This window comes from Octodon degus, unplaced genomic scaffold, assembly GCF_000260255.1.
Source record: "Octodon degus isolate 3935 unplaced genomic scaffold, OctDeg1.0 scaffold00020, whole genome shotgun sequence".
NCBI classification, from domain to species: Eukaryota; Metazoa; Chordata; class Mammalia; order Rodentia; family Octodontidae; genus Octodon; species Octodon degus.
Genome location: NW_004524596.1, coordinates 16,966,087 through 16,976,020, shown reverse-complemented (window position 1 = coordinate 16,976,020; position 9,934 = coordinate 16,966,087).

Below are 9,934 nucleotides of genomic sequence, written 5' to 3'. Positions count from 1 at the left end.
CTGGGGGATTGAACCGCGGTCCCTGATGCTTTTGCTAAGCTTGTTCTAAGTAGGTGCTTTAGACCACTGAGCCATCTCTCCAGCCCCAGAATTTACAGAATTTTACTAAGCAGAATAACAGGAATTTGACAGCATTGTTGTATTGCAGTGCTGTCTTCAAATTAGTTGTTTAGATTACCAGATATACGCATGCAAAATTGGAGAAAGGAAGTTATAAGGAATTAAAAAGAAGGGCCGGCAAGATAGCTCAGGGCGTCTGATTTGGCAAGTGAAGGTACCAGGGGTTTGATGTCAGGATGGACTTGTCCCCTGGTGCACTGAGCCCACCAAGGAGTTCGGGAATGCTGGCAGATGCCTGTAATCCCAGCACTTGGGAAGCTGCAAACAGGAGAATCACTACGAGTCCGATCTGTGTAGAGAGACCCTGTAGACACTGTACTAAATACATTTTTAAAAAAGAAGGGCTGGCCAAATAGCTCAGTGGATGAAAGCATCTGCAAGGAGGCCCAGAGCCCGGAGGTTCAATCCCCTGGCCTGCTGTGCCGGCCCCGCCCCTGGGGTGCACTGAGGCAGCAAGTGAGACTGGGCGTGGTGGCGCGCACCTGTAATCCCAGCTCTTGGGAGACTGTAAACAGGCGGATCACTACGAGTCTGATCTAGTAATGAGACCCCGAATACCCTGTGGACCCTTCCCCAAAATACTAAATAAATAAATAAAATTAAAAATTTAAGAAAATATGGTCTCTAGCTGCGTCCATTTACCAATCAAAACCTCGAATTTATCTTTTTTCTTGCTGAGTAATACTCCATTGTGTAAACATACCATATCTTCTTTATCCATTCCTCAGTGATGGGCATTTGGACTGTTTCCAGGATTTAGCTATGACAAATTGTGCTGCTATAAACACGGGTGCACATATATCACTGTGGCATGATGATTTCAGTTCATACCAATTATAATTTTTTACCATAAAATATAACGAAGCTTCTACACTTTAAGGGCTGATGAGCTCAACTTTACAATTGAGCTATATCTACCTTTTAAATGATGGGGGATTCTAGAGCTATTTAGTTATCTCAGATCCTCCCCCACAAAGCAAGCAGAGCTGAGCAGCAGGAGGGGTGCCCCTCCCCCACGCAAGCAGGCAGGTCAACTGCAAGCTGGTTCTGCCTTCTGCTGCCCCACCGCACAGGGTGCAGAGCTGGAGGCTAACCCTGCAGACCATGCCGAAGGAGAGAAGCGAGCAACCACACCCCCAACTGAGGCTTTAAGTCCAACAGTCCCCTCAAACCCAGCCTGAAGGGGGCAAGTAACAGAGGGGGCTTTGGAGCAGGGACGGCACATCAAGAACCCTTAGCCCCAAAGCTAGCACAGAAAATCATATCCGGCTGAATCCAAGCTGCAGGTCTAGCAAAGAAACACACGCCTTCGCTACGTGGTTTTTTTCCTCCTCCTCTTCCTCCGCCCCCCTCCTCCTCCTCCATCTTTTTTGAATATTTCCATTTTGCATTATTTTTATCCTTCATTGGGTTTTGGGGGTAGCTGGGTTTTTTCTACCCTTTTCCCTCTTTAGTTTCTTTAATTTCCTTTTCTTTTTCCATTTCTGCTTTTTTCTCTTCATTCTTCCATTTATTTCCTGGTTTTGTTCATTTTTCTTCTTTCTTGTTTCTTGCAGCTTTTCTCTATCACTATTAATTTTCTTTCATTCCTCAGTAGGAGATCCTATCTCGCTTTTCTCTCCTCTTTTTCATATCTCAAAGATAAATTTTTCAAATTTTGCTTTTTTTATTCACTGGTTCCCTAGCCCCCTGAACCTTTTCTAGTACAATTTTCTTTTTCTCTTTCTTTTTTTTTTTTTTTTTTTTTTTTTTTTTTTTTTTTTTTTTTGTGGGTGGCCGCTCAGGGTGCTTTCAGGGCAGGTCTGGTTTGGCTTGAGGATGAAGGGATCGAACCGCAGCATCCTGAGCCTGACTGGTTTGTTTCAGCAGGCACTTAAACCCCTGAGCTAATGGGCAGGCCCCTCTAGTATAATTATTAAGCTTCAAGAATCTCTAGACAGCTGGTTAAATTTACACTGCTGCAGTTGAACACTATGCTATTGTTAGTAGAGGTAATGTTGTTCCCTTGGTATGATCACTCCGTCAGTAGGAGGTCAATAGCTGGTTTGTCTTAGTGTTCATGCTACAGTTATAGAATGCTTTTCTATAGTTGAGGGTGGTACTTAGAGTTTGTCAATATTCTGTTTGTATTTGACTTTAATATGGATGTTGACTTTAATACTAAAGCCAACATAACACGACTATTGGCATTAACTGGTTTTCCTGAGATGCTCGTATCTGAGCTGCCTTGGAATCATTAACAATACTGTGGCCCATTCCTGAAAAATTGAATAGCTGGACAAATAGGCTGCAGCTTCCCATGTCAAACAAAGGGAAGTAGTTAGAACAGAATGTGGGACAAGGCAAAGGCCAGCAGTGAGTGACACCCAGAGGCCGCCACTGAAAAGTGGACGCTAACTGAGAGGGCTTGTACGAGAAGCAAAGCTTTGCACTACAACCAGTCTGCAGTCCATCACAAAAACAGAGCAAGCCCAAGTAGCCAGCGCCTCAAGTCCTGGGGAAACGAGAGCCATCCAAAGCCAGAGCTGTTACAGCGAAGGAGATGACAAAAATCAGAGCAGACATCAATAAAGTTAAGACACCTCCCCCCAAAAATTGAAGGCGGCTTGGATTTGTTGAGGGTTTGTTTTTTTAAAGAATAAACAAAACAGAGAAACCCTTACCCGATCTAACCCCCCAAAAGACCCAAATGAATGCAATTAGCAATGTAGAAGTGGGCTGCGAGTTCTCTGGTCCAGGTTGCGCAGGGCTCTTGCTCCTGTGTCCCCAGGATCCCCTCAGCGGATCTCAGAACATGGAGGGGTCTTACTAGCCTTCCTTAGTTCTTAGGACTCCAGGGACCCCAGTAGTCCAAGGGTCACATAGACAGGAGAGGAGAGAAGGTGTGGGCCAGCTGCAGAGACACCGGCGTAGTGAGGGGCTAGTGCTCCCCACTCAGAAAGACTCCCCTCATCCCTCTGCAGAGAAGTAGCAGCACAACACTGAGCTTTGGTCTTACCCTAGAAAGAACGACTGTCATCAAGAAATCGAATAGTAACAAAGGCTGGTGAGGCTGAGAGCACAGTGGGGGCCTCTACACGGTGGGAAAGTGAGCTAGTCCAACCACTTTAGAAGGCAGGAGGGAGGCTCCTCAAAAAACTGAAACAAGAAATTCCATTTGACCTAGCTATTCTCCCCCGCCCCCGCATCTCCCCAAAAAAGTCAGACATATTCCAGTGATGCCTGCCCATCCATGTTTATGGCAGCACGACTCCCAAAGGCAAAATCTTGAAAGGGGCCCATATGTTCATCAGTAGATGAACGAACACCAAACATGTGATACTTACACACAGTAGACTCCAACTCTGGCATAAAGAAAAGTTGAGTCGTGTAGGAAACCACATACACCTTGAGACCTCAAAGACAAGTACAATGAATCAGACGCACAGCTTACATATCACATGCTTTCTCTTATATGAGAAACCCAAGATTTAAAAAAAAGAGCAAAATGAAAGATAGAAATTAGGGAGATTGGTCTTTTTCAAGGAGGAAGGGAACCAAGAGATGGAGGGACAGTGAGGAGAGGAGAAGGGGAGGGAAAGGGAAGTAGAGTGTGTGTGTGTGTGTGTGTGTGTGTGTGTGAGTGCACACGCCCGCGCGTGTACACCAACCCCTCACAAGAGGCGTAATTGAGCGTGTTGTGCACATGTACAAAACAGTGACAGATCAAGGGATGGGGGAGGGGACAGAACAGAGAACGGCGGAAAGTGGGGAAGAAGCTGCGTTATGCACGTGTATCAAGCCCCCCAAGAAACGCCAACATACACTATAAACATGTACTAAAACAATCATAAAAATAATAGATTAACTCAGACCATTTCAAACATGTAAAGGTCATCATTTATGAAAGTGGCATAACTGTAATAAACTTCACCCAGATAGCATCCCATCCCCAACCAGGCAACCACAGCAGGTCAGTCACATCTCTGAAGAGTTTAAAAATCTAAATAAAATGCAAAAAATCAATTTTATCAGTGTTTCAAAAGGAATGGCATACCCTCATGGGATAGGCAGATTCCAGGAATTCAAGGCTATTTTCAGCATAGCAAAGTGAGAAATACATTTAATGGTATTAATAAGCAAACAAGAAAAATGGTAGCGTCTATTTTAATAAAAACCTAAAGGAAACTTCTTAAATATGATAAACTCTGCTTACAAAACTAATAGCAATCACCATACTAAAATATGAATTTCAAGGCTGGCGGTATAGTTCAGCGGACTAAGCCCTTGCTTAGGTAAGCGTAGGGGCCAGGGTTGGATCCCTGGCTCGGTATGCCACGCCGGCCCCACCCCCAGGTGTGTTGAGCCGGAGATTGAGTCCGGGCGTGGTGGCGCGCGCCTGTAATCCCAGCACTTGGGAGGCAGAAATCAGGAGGATGACTACTAATGTGGGCTGTGTAGTGAGACCCTGCACAAAAAAGAAAGAAAGAAAACTTAAAATATGAATTTCTAGGCCATGGCTTTAAATGCAAAAAAAAGACGGGATACCCTGTTATAACAATATTCAGAACTCCTGGGTAACAGAATAAAGGGTAAAAAACCCTGAAATAATCCATGCAAAGGTTTTTAAATAAAGGGCAATAGCTCAAGAAAATAGAAAGAGCTGCTCCTAAATTGTTTTCATTTGTCCTGAAAAGAACTTTTAGAAAACTTAAACAAACATTTTACATTAGGACATATCATATAAATATTCCATTTTTCTGGTTTCTTTTTAAAGCTAGGGAAACATGGCTACTTGGAGTTACATTCTCCCAAAGCCAGGAAAGATGGAAAGTAGGAAGGTGGAGAGAGGGAGGCAGGGCGGGAGGAAGGAGAGAGGAGCAACGTGCCTCGGGGAACATTTCTCAGAGGCATCCTCCTCAGTAAGTGGCCTATGACTCAACTGCAATTATGTTCTGTTATTTCAATTACCATAAAGTTAATGCATCAAAAGAGTATCATGAAGGACCAGACATAGGCCAATGCCTACCTGCACAAATTAGAGCCCCAGAGCTGGAGGGCGCCCTGTATAGGAACATAATGTCCACAGAGGTAGAATTTCAGTGGAACAGAGGAAAGGAATTTATTTACAAAAGTGACCCAGTGAGCTAGCCATCTGGAAGAAATGCATGTCACAACAAAAATAAATTCCAGATGGATTCCAGATTAAATGAAACAAAAATAAAATAAACCTCTTAGAAAATTTAGGCAAATAAGCAACCTTGGGATAAGAGAAGTATGTTTTTTTTGAAGAGAAGTATTTTAAAATAAGACCGAAAACTCAGATACAATAAATGAAAAGACAGACATATTCGACAACATACAATTTAACATTTTTCCCATAATTTTATTGAGAAACAAATAGCAATGAGACAGTTTCAAACCAAATTGATAGGACAGTGTTTCAATAATTAACACATTGCATCCATTCCTCCTAGTGGTTCATTGCTGTACAAGATGCCGACATGATATCCTATATACAAACACTATTAGAACAAATCCCTCTATTCATTAGAGAATATAACTACATATCTATCCTAACCACTTTGAATACCCAGATACAAAACGGACATTCATCTGTATCCCCTTTTTTGTTTAGTTCTGTTAACAATTTAACATTTTTATATGCCAAAAAACACAAGAAGGAGCAAAATAAGACAATGATTGGGAAAATATTTGCAACACATTCCTGCAGTTAAGAGTTCGCTTAAGCACCTTTTATGTGGTCGGCGCCACCAGATACACTGTTGAAAACGATAAGAAATATGCAGGCATTTGTGAGCTTATATTCTAGTGATAGATGATTCACGAGACTGATAACATAAGTGATAAGGAAACAACCCAACAGAAACATAGGGAAGCATAAATAGATAATTCTGAGAATTCTAAATAGCCATAAAGACATGAAAGGATGCCTGTTGCATTCATAACATGGAAACAGCATATTTCTTTCCAAGTTGGTACTCAACGACCTTGTCGTGGTGGTTTGAATTCGGCAATGATGGGAATATTTACACTACGAATCAAGGTTTGACTTATTATCTTGTCAACTGTCTAAACTTTTAAAAACTGTGACAAAGAAAAGTGTTGAAAATGCAGATTAAACTTGAAATTGTGGCAGGTCTGTGCATATTATGCTACGAATAGCAAACAAAACATTAAGCAGCTATTCTTCCAGTACCAGAAAACTATTATCCAATTCAGCAAAGAATTGATGAGCTTCCACTAGGTAATACTGAAGCTGAAAGAGATTTCAGTTAGTGCACATATCATTTGTACAAAGAGAAGAAATCATGTAATAGTAAGATCACATTACAGATTTAATGACAATACATTTGTTGGGAAAGGAGGTAGTGAATTGGAATGAAACGTCATTTGTCAAATCATGGTTGAACTGCAGTCATAGGTTACCCATGGATATAAGTTTGGCAAAAACCAACCAAAATATTTGATAAGATATAATTGGTGATATGACACTTATGATAAAGAGCTCTACATATTGTGTATTACCTGTAAATCGCATATGTTTAATACATGTAAAATTTGCAATCAACATATGTATGTACACACCATATGTGCGTGTGTGTGCACATGTGTGCACGTGCACACGCAGCCAGTTTAGCATTTCCCAGCACATCTTCTGCCTGTGTCTAACTCACTAACCCCTTTCCCAACAAATGTATTGTCATTAAATCCGTAATGTGAATAAATTTGCCAGAATTTATCCACCTGGCCAAGACAATCCGTTTTGGACATCCTCGTGGTCAGCTAAAAATGCCATTAGTACAGTAAAGAAGAGATTGGATGTGGGGAAGGGTTTTCATCACTTAAGAGGAAACTCGGCTTCAGAGCTTGCTCACTATCTATGGTCACTCGGCTCGTAAGTGCAGGAGCTGAGGTTCACAGCTGTGTGTGCCCAGCTTCTGTGTTGTCACGCCACACCCCAAATATGTGACATTCAGAGTTTGAGGTGACACTGGCACTTAGAAGGGAAACATTTTTTCCAACTTCCCCATTGGTATGTATTTATAAGGTGACTAACCAGTTAAAGGGTTTCTACCCAAGAGAAAAGAAGGCACCAAGTGGCCGGGGACAGGAAGTCAGTGGGAACACTGTCTACCATTCAGCTCTCACTCGCTACAGGGAGATTAAACCCGTAAGATTATCCAGGGAAGCTGGGAGCTGGTGCCTCTCTGTTTTCCCTCAGATGCAGCCCGCATAATGTTTTGTTTGTTTGCTTATTTCTTCTATCAGACTGTGTTGGTACATTTTAGATACGCTGATGATCAAACTCAACACAGAGAATCTGCATCTGTACGTGATGTAAGTTGACCCATTTTTCCCCATTCGCTTGCCCTCCCTTGAGCCCCTCCTCCCTACACATGATGCTTCGGGAATAAACATTGCTACGGACACATGATGAGAGAAGAGAGGGCAGAGAAGGCGAGAATGGGACAATGAGGCGTGGGACAAGGCTTCAGGCCAGCGCTTAGCAGGGCCGCCTCTGTGATGGAATGAGCTCTGTGTGTAATGAGTTACCTGCCGGACTTCAAAGCCTTTGAAGGCAGGAACTGAGTCCCGCCATATTTCTCAACAACGTCTTCACGTAGCCGATAAGGAACAGCTGTGGGTAAGTGAATTAAGTAAGAGTAAACTGTGACCGTGTACGCTCAGCCCGCGCCGCTGTACCACATGTCCCGTCTGTCTTTGGCTGGAGCCAGGTCTCCCATCAGGACCAGGAAGCTATTTAATTTTTTACCCAAGGAATGTCCATTAAATTCTTGCCATACGTAAAACACCATAGAGTGTTCTGGTCACCTGCTGGCCTTTCTTCACCTTAGACTATGGACTCCATGTGGTTGAGAAAGAATTCTGCCCTTCCTTTAGATTCCAGCAGAAATCTGTACAAGTTCAGGATGCCAAGTTCATTGTAGAAACACTTCCTATTCATTAGACGTTTGCGAGGTGTTGGCACTGAGCCGAGCGTCTCAGGTTTTATTATCATGTTTAATCTTTGCAGCAGTCCTAAGGGAGACCTTGTCATTCCCCCCACTTTGTAAGCAAGGGAGCTGAGGCTGAATACACGAAGCAATCAAAACTACGGGGAGGAAGCATTAGAATCCCTGGATTTTAATTCTTACCTGTTGCTTTCCCCTGGCCGCCAGCCGTGCCAGCCCTTTGAGGCAGCCATTAAATGAAGCCTGACTTTGTTCCGTAAGTCAGGCTTAAGGCTGAACCATTAAAAGGCCTCACTCTAGAGCCAGCTCTGCGGTGCAGCGCCCACCGGAGTGTGCCAGGCCTTGGGTTCAACCCCTAGCGCTGCAAAACAAAATTCTTTAAACTTAAAATTCTAGCTCCTCGATGGACTCTAGACTCCTCATTCTCTCACCTCGTGAGTCAGGGCTGACAGGTGGCAATACAGCCGTCAAGTGTTTAGGCTAAGGACTTGCAGTGGAATCAGCAATAAATGCCACTTCTCCCAGGTGTTTCGGTTTGGTTTTGTGGTTTAGATTTTAAACCACTTTGACTTGTCCCTAACAAACTGGGGGGAAAAAAAAACAAAAACCTGAGTTGCCTTGGTTGCTGAACCTGGCATATGTGTGTGTGTGTGTGTGTGTGTGTGTGTGTGTGTGTTTGGCTTTTTTTTTTTTTAACAGGGTTGTGCTATGTGGCTCAGGCTGGCCTTGAACTCACAATGTAGTCCAGGCTGGTCTCAAACTAGTGGCACTCCTCCTGCCTCACCCCTAAGTGCTGGGATTATAGGCGTGTGCCATGGCACCCAACTGTCACACAATATTGAAAGCATCTTAAAAGAAACAATAGAGCTTGGAAGGATCTTTTTAAAAATTCCTACTTTCTCAGGTCCAAAACACACATCTAAACTCAGACATTTATGTTCCCTTCATCTAAATTTTTACTCAAATGTAAAAGCTATACAAAAGAGAATTGAAGGGAGAAATCATGAATAGACTAGCAAACTTGGTGACATTCCTTGCAGGTTAAAAACCCCAAATGCATACACACAAAAGATGAAAACAGAGTTGGGTAAGATAGAAGGAAGAGAAAGCAAGAAAAGGAGGAAAGAAGAAATGAGGTTAGAAATGTCAGGGCTGAGAAGACTTTGTTAGAAAGCTATGGGTCGGGGAGATAGCGCAGAAGAATAAGTGCCTGCCCAGCAAGCGCAGGGTCCTGAGTTCCATCCCTGGTACGGCAAAAACAAACAAACAAAAAAGAAATCTAAGCTCCACCCAATGCAACATGCTTTCTAAACATGACAGAGTATAACAGAACACTCTACAGCACATTCGACCTTGAGGTCTGGGCAGGTTTCTTTGAGCACTATTATAAGTTCTCTAACCATTTGACAAAACTTGGGCATACCAAGAATATTAAAGAGTCACAATATTAAAACTTTACAGTTTTCTGATTTTTAGAGCCAGAGAAACCATGAAAGATTTAATCATAGCTACAGAACAGAATGGAAAATTTATAACCCTGTGTAATGTAAAAAGTCACACTGTAACTGGCATAGCTCAGAAGAGAAGTCGAAGTCTCAACGCCTTGTTATTAATTATGGAGACTCAAAAGATGTTGTACAAAGTTGATTGTATGAGAACTAGTCTAAGCGTATTAGATTAAACTTTAGCGGCAATCAGAGGAACCGATAATAAAAATATAACAAACAAAGGAGCGAAAGGGAGATGAAAAGCTGACACAGTGAGCTAAATTCCTCATTTTTCATAGCAAAGATTCAGTTGAGATCTAAACTTAGTCAAGAAAGGAATGAAGGGCCGGG